This window comes from Ictidomys tridecemlineatus, chromosome 5 (assembly GCF_052094955.1).
Source record: "Ictidomys tridecemlineatus isolate mIctTri1 chromosome 5, mIctTri1.hap1, whole genome shotgun sequence".
Lineage (NCBI taxonomy): Eukaryota > Metazoa > Chordata > Mammalia > Rodentia > Sciuridae > Ictidomys > Ictidomys tridecemlineatus.
This window is the reverse complement of record NC_135481.1, coordinates 2,046,779-2,059,789: the sequence shown is the minus strand read 5'-3', so window position 1 is coordinate 2,059,789 and position 13,011 is coordinate 2,046,779. Positions and strand designations below refer to the sequence as shown.

The following is a 13,011-nucleotide window of genomic DNA, read 5'->3' as shown; positions in this document are numbered from 1 at the left end:
ATTTAATTCTTGATTACTTAAAATAGTAAAAATAACTCACAAAAATAAATTTACTAAAATTGAATGTTTCCTCAGGAATATATTATGTTGATTCTTCATAGGAAGCAAACACAGGTCATAAAAAATCAGTATTTCACTGGTATTGCAATGATATTTCAGGGAATTCTAGCACTTAATCTACAAAGTACAGGGGAAATGAAGGAAGTTGTGAAACAGAACTGTGTTAATCAATTTAGTTATAAGCAATTATAAAAATTCACCTAAGGCATTGGGCCACATGCATGAGAAAATATCACATCTTTGATCATGAGTATAAAAATAATATTTCAGGAAATATACATTTTTAAGGTTCCCTAGCACATCTATTTCAAATAAGTTATTATAATTAGAATATCTCTTTCAATGCAATGGAAAATATTGATAGGCTATAGGAAAGTAGAGAATAAAATCTATTTAAAAACACAACAATGTAAATTATAATCATAGCTAAAACTATTTAATGTGGCCTGTGGTTGATGTCAGCATTAAAACTGACACTGAAATTGGTTCCTTAGCTTATAGAAAATGTAAACAAAATAAATAAAAAGAACTATCCAATTGTAGTGACTGGGTTGGCAGCAAATTAAAATATATTGTGACGGTTCCACAGAGCAAAGTACCTATTCTTCAACTACCATGTAATTGATTCACTTAATAGAAAATTAGAATTTAAAAAGTCATAATTATGTCTTTGGATTCTGACTATATTTTCATCCTCAGACCCATTAACAACCAGAATATGGCAGTTCAAACATGTGACTAGCTCAAGGAGAGGGTCTCATGACTTATGTGTTGTTTTCAAGTATCTGTTTACTATAGTGTATGGATGCTATAAGCCAAACAATCAATGAGTTTCCACTTTTACTCCACAAGCAAATATTGATAGATAACTATCCAATCCATTTCTTCCAACAGATGCAATCAGGATAGCTTTCAAATACCTCAGTCCCAGTGGCTTATACTGCTTGAATAAATACAGAAATACACCTACATGTCTGCCTAGCAGGGTCCCTATGCTGAACCTTAGCTCACAGAAGTGGTTTGGTCACTCATTTTGTTCAGATTACAACAAGATTTGTTTTTGTAAGTAATCATTGGTCCAGGTACATTGAATAAAAGGGACCCTGAGCTTGAGGTATGTGGCAGATATGAGTGTTCATCTTTTTATCACCCTGGTATGCATGGACCCATACTTCAATCATCGAGCCCTGCATCATAGTTAATGACTAGCCCCATGGCTGCCTAACATAGTCAAGGTCCAATGTCATTGGATTGATTCCCTAGGAAAAAGGTCACTATTTTCAGAACAAAATGCTTACCATGATTGAGTGCTCACATCAATCTGTGGTAATAGATTCTTTTGAAGATGAATTAGCAGAATTACTGTCAGAACTCTCTTTCATGTTACTTCTCAAAAAGAAGGAATTAAACTTTTCCTTATTAGCTCACCTTGGTCTACATTGACCTGTGGGAATAAAGCCAATACTTTTAAAGACAAGATACTTATGTATCCATGGTAAGACTGAATGATTCACTGTGTGTCTGAATACCAAGTATACTGAGGCATTATCCTGCCACTATTTTCCCCATGTTATTGATAAAAGCACAAGTAAAAACTCCCTGAAATAAATAAGACAAAATCATTAGATGTCTCACCAGATGATTAATACTTCACACTGTTTGGATTTATAGACATCGTAAAACCAATTTTACTCCTGATTACTTACAAAATAAAAATAACCCACAAAATGTCTATTAAAAGTTGACAATTACTTTTAAAATTGTCCTTTTGATTATTTATAAAGAAGGAAATTTTTAAAAAGGACACAATCAGTAATCCAATGATGTTGCTGGAAGAATTTTATGCATTTTCATATCATTTGTCATCTATAAAGAACAGAGAAAGGCAGGGAAATTGAGGAACAATGCTTTCTCAATTGAATGTTTACTATTAAAAGGTTATAATAAACTAACCTTTGGTATGTACACGAAAACTTATATAACAAGAAAATCCCATTCATTGCTTGGAATGAAGAAGTATAGAAGGTGATTTTTTTTCTGAGATGTTGGTGTCAAAGTTTTACCCAAAGTCTCTCTCAATATCATTTAAAACCATCTTTCTTTCTTTAAAGGCACAGAAAATTTGCTAAAGTATATTGGTCAATTAAATATACATGAAATTCCAAGAATTGGAAGTTTAATCATTTTACAATTTAAAACTTTTCATGCATTAGTTGAATCCCTCACTAAAATTTCTAAAAGTTTGAACACTGAATGGCAGGATTAAAAAAAAAAACTAAAAAACTGGTAGGAGAGGAAGATGGTATGGCTAAGCTAAGTAGTGACCCTTGATATCATCACAATCCAGAGAGGAATCAGTAAAGGAATAGTGAATTGGAGCGGTGGGTGATAGAGCAAAAGTTTTAAGACTCAATATTGGAGAGTCTGAGACTTGGAGAGACTTGAGGTTTGGTTATCAGAACAGAAAATAAGGATAGTGTTCCTTAATCCCAAATCCAGACCAGAATATGGTGGGAGAGAGGGGCAATAAAGAGAAAGAAAAAAAGGGAGATGGAAAACCCATAAGCTCATTTCCTTAACAAAGCTGAAAAGAAAAGTAGACTAAATTAAAAAGCAGTAGAACAGCAGTCAGTGAAGGAAATCAAGCAGTTTAATCCAAATTGTGGATTGAAAGCTGTGCAAGGCATAGCAGCCATTTTGAGGAGTCCATAGCTGGCCAGTCTTTCTCGAAGGAATTAAATCAACACAGCTTCTCTCCCACCTTAGATAGCAACAACAACAACAACAACAACAACAACAAGCCAGAAGGTATACCTCTGAAGTATACCATAATCCATCAAGAGGGAACTTGTAGAGGGATCACTTGGAGCCAATAGTTACTGAAATCTTCATCCCCTCCCCCAACCACAGACAGAGGGAATAGGGTAAAGGAGACCCAAGAGCTGGTCATTCCTGGGAAGGGCTAGCTTAACCCAGCCACTCTACACAGATTTCACAGGAGTTCAGGCAGATACAGGAGTAGAATGGACACCTGCAATTCATGGTGGCAGGCAGTGAGAGCTAAAGTGCTGGTAGGATGGCTGCCTTTGTCTAGCAGTGGAGGGGATGGCTGCCTTGATTCATGGCTAATTTGCTGCCATGGGCACTGGGAGCTCACACACAAGTGGGACAGCTGTCTCTGGCTGAGCCAGTGGAGAGAAGTGGAGTCTATGGTTCACAACCATAGGTAGTGGGGGTATGAATCAGTAGAGTCCCTTTCCTGGTCCCAGGGACAATGCCTTGGTGATCTGTATCCGTCAGAGGAGAAGCTTCTGAATTGCAGATTACCCATGGAGAGCCCACAGCCATAGATCCTATACTTCCAGACAGCCCCCAGGCTCTATGCCACTTTGAAGAGAATCCTGTGGAGGAAAGCTAGTACACAATGATCTGCTGCAGTCAGAGTTGACAGTATCCTATGCTTCTGAACACAATAGAAATAGTTAGCAGATGTAAAATAGCACCTTCCAAACATCCAGCTTCAGGCCACTGGATAAACATAAGAATCAGTTGGTAGGAAGTCCATAGGAATCAAGAGAGCACTTCTGGGTAGATACAAAGCTGAGGATTGATGAATATTCTTCGAAAAATCCCAAATCATGATGCAATGCAAATCAAAAAGACATCAGAAGAATTTTCTCCACCTTGGCATGGTTTACTATAAATAGCTCTAATGTCAACTTTGGTCACATATATATTACTCTTATTTTGAATCAATAATTGTTACTATAGCATTTGATAACATGTCTTCAACTCATTTGGTTGTATTTATTCTAATGTTTTGTTTTGTTGGTACCAGAGCTTGAACCCAGGGGCACTCAACCACTAAGTCTCATTCCCAGCCCTTTTTATTTATTTTTTATTTGGAGACAGGGTCTCACTAAGTTGCTTAGTGCCTTGCTAAATTGCTGAGACTGGCCTTAAATTTGTGATCCTCCTGCCTCAGTCACTTGGAATTACAAGCATGTACCACCATTATCAACTTAATGCTTTCAAGCATTAATTCAAATCATTCTGTCTTTGTTTTCCTAGCTCAGGTAACACTTGCATTTCTAAGCCCCTATTTTTTTTTTAACATTCCCTGCTACTGCCTCAAATCGCCCCATTCATCTTTTTCCTCTTTTTTTTTTTTTACCTTGGTGTGTATTATTCTTTTCTGTTTTTTCTCTCTTCTTTTGTCCAATTTTTCTCTTCTTCCCTTTTCAGCTGCTGTATAATGTAATAGCAATTTTAATGTCATTAATAACTATTTTTTCCAAACTATTCTGGATATTACTACAAGCTTATATCATTATTAAGAATGATAGAGAAGATTACCAACAAGTTTTTTGTTTGTCCTAAAGTTGATTAGTATGTGACTTTGTTCTGAAAGATTGTAGTAAATAGGGTTTAGTGCTTTATTTCAAAGTAGTGCTGACACTGGGAACAGCAGAAGACACACAGAGTGAAAGTATTAGTACTCGGATCTACCACGCAGCCTGCGCAGTGGTTTCATTAATGAGGTTCTAGGCATAAAGTTAGTTAGAAGAGATCGAAATAAAACACAAGACTCAGTTACCTTATTTCTATTTCTAGGTCCGAGACGGCTCCTCTAAACTGCCCAGTAGGGCAGCAGGGATTACTCAGGGCTAGCAGGAGAGAGAGCGAGCATGCCGGGGACCAGCCTTTTATTGGGGAACAAGAGATTCAGGGGAGAATTCCATCCAATGAAGGTTGAGGGGGGGCTGCACTCCAAGGTCAGGGTCAGTGATTGGGTCCCCGGGGTCAGTGGTCAGGCACACCCCCACACGGATGGGCTCTCTCATCAGGAAAGGGTCGGGAAAACTTCGACTTAGCCAAAGTGCCTCAGGCCCTTAATGAGAGTCGCCCAATCACGTGTTAGAATGGCTTCCCACACTCGGATATTTGCTCACCCTGGTGCTTTTAAGAGAAATAAGATCACTGAAATGTTCCTTGTATAACAAAAGAAGCAATAATCATCCAAAGAGATGAGAGGTCATGCAAGCAATATGAAAAATCAAGAGAACTAATCTCCCTAAATACCCCATAACAGTTCAACAACTGACTACATTAATATCACAGTGAAGGAAATGTCAGGAATAATTTAGAAAATTAATAGAATGTCCAATGAGCTAAAATAAGAAATTAGAAAATACAAGAACTGAAACATCATTTCAATAAAGAGAGATTCTAAAAAGAACCAGATAAATCAACAGCTTGATAAATCAAATTAAAAATTTAATGGAGGGGCTGGGATTGTGGTTCAGAGGTAGAGCACATGCCTTGCACATCTGAGGCACTGGGTTCAATCCTCAGCACCACATAAAAATAAATAAAGGTATTGTGTCCAATCTACAACAAAAAATATTTAAAAAGAATGCTCTTGGGCTGGGGATATGGCTCAAGCGGTAGCGCACTTGCCTGGCTTATGCAGGGCGCTGGGTTCGATCCTCAGCACCACATAAAATGTCCACCAAAAACTAAAAAATAAATATTAAAAAATTCTCTCTCTTTTTAAAAAAACGAATGCTCTTTAAAAAATTTAATGGAAAGCATCATAAATAAATAAGATCATTTTGAATATGGACTCTCAGACTTTGAAGACCAATTATATAATTTTAAAAATGCAACAATGAAGAAAAGATATTAAGAGATCATGAAACAAATATTCAAGAAATCTAGGATAACATCAAGAGATCATATTTAAGAATCACTGGGATTGAAAAAGGCTTTGAAACACACACTAAAGAAATGCACAATCTTTTCAAGAAAATAATTTCAGAAAATTTTCCAAATCTTACAAATAAGATGGAAATCCAAATACAAGATGCATATAGAATTCCAAATAGGCAAGGACAAAATAAATCCTCTCCAAGACACATTTTAATGTGAAAGTCTAATGTGCAGGATAAAGTTAGAATTTTAAAAGCTGTAAGAGAAAACATGGCAGGTCACATTTAGAGGTAAGCCAATTCAAATTTTAACTGATTTCTCAACCCAGACCCCAAAAGACAAGAGGGTTTGCAATAGTATATAACAAGCCCTGACAAAATGCGTGCTAGCAAAGATTACCATAACTAGCAAAACTATCCTTCAAAATTGAATATGAAATAAAAACCTTCAATGATTAATAGAAACAAATAATTTGTAACCACTAATCCTATATCACAAAACATAATAAAATATTTATGAAGAAGAAATGAAAAAGTAAAAATGAAAACTAACACAAGGATGAATCTCACTTTGTCAACTGAAGGAGAATAAAGTCTGAATTAAATATGAGAAATAAAAATGGCAGGAAATAAAGATAATTCTCTATAATAACATTGAATGTAAATGGTCTAAATTCTGCAATCCAAAGACATAGATTGGAATATTGGATTAAAAAATAATATCTAATCATATGTTGTTTACAAGAAATTCACCTCATAGGCAAATACATCCAGAGATAAATGGTGAAAGGGTAGAAAAAAAATAATCCATGCAAAGAGAAAACCAAAGCAATATGTTATCATATCAGGAAAAAGTATACTTCAAGCCAAGATTAATCAGAAGAGACAAAGAAGTTTCTTCATATTGGTTAAAGGAATAATTCAACAATAAGATACAATGGTTGTAAATATTTCTGCCCCAAACAATGTGTATCTATACACAGAAAGCAAATGCTTCTCAATATAAAAACTCAAATAGTAATTTAAGAATATCTGATTAGACAGTAAATGGCAATCTGACACAACCCTCAGTGATGTCATTGTTTTCTTGATATGTCTTTAATTTGATTATTAGGATATAGTTCTAGAGTTGGGGTTGGGGTTGTGGCTCAATGGTAGAGCACTTTCCTAGGATGTGTGAGACACTGGGTTCTATCCTTAGCACCACATAAAAATAAATAAATAAAATGAAGGTATAAAGAATTCAATTCTATTTAATACCAAAAGGTATTAGTTATTATCTTTTCCAATTGGAAACCTATTTTAGTTAATACTTTTAGAAATATAAAGATCCATCAACTTTTATGCTAAGTGCTAAGTGCTAATGAATACAAAAGGTTGGAGAGATATAGTGTTAAATTAGTGAAGTTTATTGTCAGTAGTGTTAATATGGGTAATTTTTTCTTATACTTTAAAGAAGATAATTTTTACTAATTAAAGATGGAAAATACTGGGCTGGGGTTGTGGCTCAGCGGTGGAGTGCTCGTCCAGTATGTGTGGGCCTTGGGTTTGATCCTCAGCACCACATAAAAACTAAATGAATAAAATAAAGGTATTATGTCCAACTACACTACAACTAAAAAATATTTTTTTAAAAAAGATGGAAAATACTAATTAAGACACCAATTCTATTTCATTATCTTTAACTACATTATGCTTTGTATTTCTTATTTAATAAACTTTCCTAGTTTTCCTACCAATAAAATAAGAGTATGATAAAAAATAATTAAATATAGCATAATACAATAATACTAGAGAATTTCAACCCATTTATTTCATCATTAGATATTTCAGGACTAAAAATACTATTAATCAAAAGAACCTAATAGAAGTATTTAGAATATTTCACCATTGACAAGTGAAGCCACTGTCTTCTCAGTAGAACTTCTCATGGAACTTTCTCTAAAATAGATCATAATTTGGGGCACCAAGCAAATCTTAGCAAAAACAAAAAAGAGATAATTCCTTGTATCCTATTATAGAATATGATAATGAAATCAGAAATAAGTAAAATAAAAATACAAAATCATCCTATCATTTGGAATTTAAATAATATACTTTTGAATGAGGAATAGATAATAAAAGAAATCACAGAAGAAATAAATTCTTAAAAACAAATGAGAGAGCCGGAAGGCAGCAGCAGCGGAGGCCTGCGCCACGGAGGCGCCTCAATATCCTCAAAAAAAAAAAACAAAAAAACTTGGGAATCAACCTAACAAAAGAGGTGAAAGATTCATACAATGAAAACTACAGAACCCTAAAAAGAGAAGTAGAAGAAGATCTTAGAAGATGGAAAAATATACCCTGTTCATGGATAGGCAGAACATCATCAAAATGGCGATATTACCAAAAGCTCTCTATAGGTTTAATGTAATGCCAATCAAAATCCCAATGGCATTTCTTGTAGAAATAGATAAAGCAATCATGAAATTCATATGGAAAAATAAAAGACCCAGAATAGCAAAAGCAATTCTAAGCAGGAAGTGTGAATCAGGCGGTATAGTGATACCAGATTTCAAACTATATTACAGAGCAATAGTAACAAAAACAGCATGGTACTGGTACCAAAACAGGCGGGTGGACCAATGGTACAGAATAGAGGACACAGAGACTAATCCACAAAGCTACAACTATCTTATATTTGATAAAGGAGCTAAAAGCATGCAATGGAGGAAGGATAGCATCTTCAACAAATGGTGTTGGGAAAACTGGAAATCCATATGCAACAAAATGAAACTGAATCCCCTCCTCTCTCCATGCACAAAAGTTAACTCAAAGTGGATCAAGGAGCTAGATATCAAATCAGAGACTCTGCGTCTGATAGAAGAAAAAGTTGGCTCCGATCTACATATTGTGGGATTGGGCTCCAAATTCCTTAATAGGACACCCATAGCACAAGATTTAATAACAAGAATCAACAAATGGGACTTACTTAAACTGAAAAGTTTTTTTCTCAGCAAGAGAAAGAATAAGAGAGGTAAATAGGGAGCCTACATCCTGGGAACAAATTTTTACTCCTCACACTTCAGATAGAGCCCTAATATCCAGAGTATACAAAGAACTCAAAAAATTAGACAATAGGACAACAAATAACCCAATCAACAAATGGACCAAGGACCTGAACAGACACTTCTCAGAGGAGGACATACAATCAATCAACAAGTACACGAAAAAATGGTCACCATCTCTAGCAGTCAGAGAAATGCAAATCAAAACCACCCTAAGATACCATCTCACTCCAGTAAGATTGGCAGCCATTATGAAGTCAAACAACAACAAGTGCTAGTGAGGATGTGGGGAAAAGGGTACTCTTGTACATTGCTGGTGGGACTGCAAACTGGTGCGGCCAATTTGGAAAGCAGTATGGAGATTCCTGGGAAAGCTGGGAATGGAACTACCATTTGACCCAGCTATTGCCCTTCTTGGACTATTCCCTGAAGACCTTAAAAGAGCATACTACAGGGACACTGCCACATCGATGTTCATAGCAGCACAATTCACAATTGCTAGACTGTGGAACCAACCCAGATGCCCTTCAATAGATGAATGGATAAAAAAAAATGTGGCATTTATACACCATGGAGTATTATGCAGCACTAAAAATTGACAAAATCATGGAATTTGTAGGGAAATGGATGGCACTAGAGCAGATTATGCTTAGTGAAGCTAGCCAATCCCTAAAAAACAAATACCAAATGTCTTCTTTGATATAATGAGAGCAACTAAGAACAGAGCAGGGAGAAAGAGCAGGCAGAAAAGATTAACATTAAACAGAGACATGAGGTGGGAGGGAAAGGGAGAAAAAAGGGAAATTGCATGGAAATGGAGGGATACCCTCATTGTTATACAAAATTACAAATAAGAAGTTGTGAGGGGAATGGGAAAATAAACAAGGAGAGAAATGAATTACAGTAGATGGGGTAGAGAGAGAAGATGGGAGGGGAGGGGAGGGGGGATAGTAGAGGATAGGAAAGGTAGCAGAATACAACAGTTACTAATATGGCATTATGTAAAAATGTGGATGTGTAACTGATGTGATTCTGCAATCTGTATTTGGGGTAAAAATGGGAGTTCATAACCCACTTGAATCTAATGTATGAAATATGATATGTCAAGAGCTTTGTAATGTTTTGAACAACCAAAAAAATGAGAATAGAGATAAAACATGTCAAAATCTCTAGAAAAATATAAAGGTGGTTCTGCAAGAGAAGTTTATAGTACTGAGATCTTACACTAAAACAAACAAACAAACAACAAAACAGAAAAATGTCAAATAAGTAAATACTCTAACATCACACCTCAAGGCCCTAGAAAAAGAGAAAATTTAACACCAAAATCAGTAGAAGACAGAAAAAAAAACAAGATCTGAATTGAAATTAATGAAATTGAGAGTATAAGTGAAAAGGATCAATGAAACAAAGATATGATTCTTTGACAAAATAAACAAGATTGTTAAACTCTTAGGCAAACTAACCAAAAGAGAGAGAACAAAATCAATAAAATAGAGATAAAAAAGAGACATCACGACAGACACTTCTGAAATACAGATAATCAATAGAAACTGTTTGAAAATGATACTCCAATATGCTAGAAACTCTTGAAGATATAAACAAATTCCTAGAGATATATGACCTAAGCAAATGGAACCATGGGACACAGAAAACTGACCAATATCAAGCAATGAAATTGAAGCATCTATTATAAGTCTTCCAACAAAGAGAAGTCAAGGACCAGATGGATTCTCAGCAAGGATCTACCAGGCCTGTAAAGAAGAATTAATGATAATTCTTTTCAAATTATTCTATGGACTAAAAAAGAAGGAAACACTGTCAAATTCATTCAATGGAGCCAGTATTACCCTGATACTAAAACCAGCAAAGACACATCAAAAGGAAAATTTTAGACCTATATCCCTATCAAAAACAGATGTAAAAATCCTTAATAAAATATTAGAAAACTAGGGTTTTTTTTTTTGAGACTGTTGTAAATGGGATTATTTTCCTGATTACTTTCTCATTAGATTCTTTGTTGGTATATAGGAAGACTATTGACTTTTGTAACCTGATACTTTGCTGATTGATTTATTAGCTCTAGCAGTCTTTTGGTGAAGTTTCTTGGATCTTCTAAATAGAAGATCATATCATTTTATAAGCAGTGATAATTTGACTTTCTCCTTTCCCACTTTTATTTTCTTCTCTTGCCTAATTACTCTGGATAGGATTTCTAGTGCTATATCCATTTATGTTTTTAAAATTTTGTTAAGAATGAACCCTTTTTACATTTAACATCAATTTCATGGGATGTGGTTCCAATGGCAATCTAATTATTAGATCTTGTAGGGTGCTATTTTGGCCAGTTAGTCTATCTGATACTGCTTAACCTCCAACTAACTCACTAGTGCTGCCTGAGATGTCAAAGTGTTTTCCCTAGATAGGGATGCCTGTGTCTCTAAGAGTAGAGAGAATCTGGCCCACGGGAATAGAGTGCCTCTGGTTCAAGCAACTCACATAGCCTATGTCACATAGGAAAAAGCTTCAGCAAGTATATAAGGAGATGCTCCAGTGTGGGGAACATCCATACCAAACAGACAAGGATGCCTGCTGTGCAGGGATTCCTAATCTCTTTGAACAGTGCATGTCTGTATTGTACATATTTACTCACTTTTACTCTGTTCTTATGATTCAATAAAAAAAACAGCTTAGATTTTGCTATGAAATTTATTTTTCACCTTGATAAATGACATCATAAAAGGTATAAAGAAGTCTTACATGAAAACCTTAAGAGCCAGTGGAAATTCTGGCATGGTAATACTGAAAGTACTGACATTCCTTCTAGGGAATCACAGCACCCTTCAATGACACTGGACTCTAGCTATTTTAAGCAATCATGGAGCTTGTCATTGACTGTGATCCTGGTTTTCATGATTGAAGAGTATGTCCCAGAGTGACAGAAAGCTGTATGGTCTCTATTTGCCACATATTTCAGGCTCAAGATCCCTTTTATTAAATGTCCTTGGATTGATGATGATGACTTAAAAAATAGATCTCATTGGAATCTAAACAAAACGAGTGACCAAACCACTTCTGTAAAATGAGGTCCAGCACAGGGACATGAGGAAATATTTTAGGTATTCAGGCAGTTGGACCCACAAAATATTTGAAAATCCTCTGATTACACAAGTTAAAGTAATTAATTAGACAGCTGTGGTAAAAATAGTACCTCCTTTGTTGCTTGACTGACAACAGACTTATATTTTCATTAAAAAATCTTGAGGATCAGCACTTGCATAGTGAATATTATGGGTATTGTTTGTGCCTATACTTGAGTCACTTACACTGCTTCCTTAGATGGGGCAGTAATCTCAATGGGAACAATCTATTGGGGCACCTAGTAAACAACCAATTTAAAGAAGTCATAGGTTGTTATTTTATATCTTTAAGTAAAAGAAATAAATGGAAATTGTACAGTTCTTTCTATTCATGTGGATGAATCCTTTAAAATGTTTTTCCCTAATTGTATTATGATAAAATACATACACATTTATAACTGTAAAAATTAGTAAGCGTACAGGTTAGTGTTATTAAATACACTTATATTGTTATATAACCATAACCACCATCATCAGATAGTTATTTTATATAATTGGATATATACAGTATTTATCTTTTTGTCTATTTCATTTAACATAATACTCAATATATATCTATGTTGTAAGTATATGTCAGAATTTTCTTCTTGATAAAACTGAATATTCTATTTTATGGATAGACCATGTTTTACTTATCATTCCACACATTTTTACATGTTTTGCTTCTACAGTTTACCTGTTATAAATACTGCTATTATGAACATGAATCACAAATATCAACTTGAGACCTTGGTTTTAATTTTTTGATTAAATCCCTGGGAGTGAAATTACTGTATTATATAGTTAACCTATTGTTAATATTTTGAGGAAATATCACAGTCTTTTCCACAGTAGCTATGTCATTGTACATTCTTACCAATGGTGTACAAACATTCCAATCTCTTTGCATCTTTGCCAACACTATTTATTTTCTGCTTCTCTGATAGTACTTAACCTAATGGATATGAGGATGTATATTAATGTGTTTGATTTGCATTTCCACAATGGTTATTGATGTTGAGTATCTTTTTGTATCCTTATTAGTCATTCATGTATCTTATTTAAAGAGATATA

General features: G+C 34.8%; 1 protein-coding gene and 2 pseudogenes across 36 annotated transcripts in view; 1 reads left to right on the top strand and 2 right to left on the bottom strand.

Moving 5' to 3' along the window:
• LOC110598540 (uncharacterized) overlaps positions 1–13,011 on the bottom strand; it is a 287,890-nt gene that overhangs the window by 231,610 nt on the left and 43,269 nt on the right. For 24 of the 36 annotated variants that reach the window (XR_013438651.1, XR_013438630.1, XR_013438632.1 and 21 more), the window contains 2 exons: positions 4,235–4,308; positions 1,359–1,504 (listed from right to left, as the gene is read on the bottom strand). The exons of 7 other annotated variants lie outside the window; for them this stretch is intronic. The gene's annotated coding sequence lies outside the window, so the exon portion shown is untranslated. The remainder of the gene's footprint in view (positions 1–1,358; positions 1,505–4,234; positions 4,309–13,011) is intronic. 5 more of the 36 variants (XR_013438629.1, XR_013438631.1, XR_013438635.1 and 2 more) reach the window with 1 other exon arrangement.
• On the bottom strand, positions 1,058–1,140 carry LOC120887020 (small nucleolar RNA SNORD116; annotated as a pseudogene).
• LOC120887019 (small nucleolar RNA SNORD116) lies at positions 11,825–11,909 on the top strand (annotated as a pseudogene).